Source organism: Pygoscelis adeliae, unplaced genomic scaffold (genome assembly GCF_000699105.1).
Source record: "Pygoscelis adeliae isolate BGI_AS28 unplaced genomic scaffold, ASM69910v1 Scaffold167, whole genome shotgun sequence".
In the NCBI taxonomy this organism is placed as follows: domain Eukaryota; kingdom Metazoa; phylum Chordata; class Aves; order Sphenisciformes; family Spheniscidae; genus Pygoscelis; species Pygoscelis adeliae.
The window spans coordinates 1492837-1494199 of record NW_008825428.1 but is presented as its reverse complement, the minus strand read 5'-3'; positions in this window follow the sequence as shown (position 1 = coordinate 1494199).

Below are 1363 nucleotides of genomic sequence, written 5' to 3'. Positions count from 1 at the left end.
CCCCTCCAATCTTACCAATAAAATTTGCAAAAGTTTGCAGAATATTGCACAGCTTTAGCCTCAGCTTCATGCTCATCCCATTGAAGTGGTGACAACCCTGGAATCATGAAGAAGCCAACGTCAGCTTTTAAAGTCCTGCCAGAGGTGAAGGGAGAGGCAAGGAGCAGCCCAGGAGAGAAGCCCTAAAACTGCAGTTGGATTTCTTGTGGATCCTCGTGTTCTGGATTTTGTCTCCTTTTGGTCTGCAAAGCCTTTTTCCCATAATCCAGCATTATATATATTTTTTCTGTCTAGGTTTTGCACTGATCCATGAGCTATGTGATAGGGTTTTATTTTAGTTCCTTTGTAAACTGTGAAGAGAGAGACTTTAAATAGTAAAGTGTTTAAACTACAGTCTTCTCACACGTTCTAATTAAGCAAGCAGGACTTCCTGTAGGAAAGAAACCCACAGCTGTGCCACTGCTGTTTCCTCATGCTACCCCATCAACGTGCTCCTTTGAGGCAAAAATACTCCCATAGTGCCTTCAGATTTTGCCATCCTTTCTTACTTTGCATAATGCCTTTCTTCATAAATGGTCCCTAACAACATCAAAACAGGCAGAATTAGACCCAAGATATTAGTACCATGGCAATAAACATCCCATCAAATAGCATACAACTTGCAAGTACTGGACCAGTGATGAACATGACCAGCGCACTTGTGGTTTGTTTTAAACAACTGAACATGTTGCCAAATGTCTTCTCTTCACACGGTCAGTTTATAAATCAGAGGGTAAATTTGTTATGTGCCTTGAAAATCCCCAGAGGCTGCTAAATTGGCTGTATTGGCTGGTAACGCCTGGGGTTGTGCTGGATTTGGAACACTTCCTGCTGCTTGAAACCTCTTGGTGGCCCAGGACATTGTCTACATCAGCTGAAGACCATGTCTTTCGTGGAGCTGTTTGGTTGCACAAGTCATTACTGGGTGAGACATTTAATATAGCTGATGGCTTCATACAAAGGAAGTACTGCATGGAAGTAAAACCTGGCACAAAGGTAACTGACTACAGAAGGCATCTGATATCACTTAGAGATCAATTCCCCTTTATGCACAGACTTACAGGTCACTACTACCTATGGAAATGATCTTTCGCTTTTCCAGTTAAGGCCGGTAGGCCAGAGAACTTGCCAAATGAAACACACACTGGATAAGCTGTCAGCTTCACAAAACTACATTGCAGATCAGGCCACCGTGGCTCAGCAAGGATATTTAACCTCATATTCCTAGAAAAGAGTCCTGTTCGGTAAAGACAGGGTTTATTTCCAGAACAGCTAGCACTGAGTTTGAAAATTACTGATCGGGTGTGAAATATCCTACAGGATC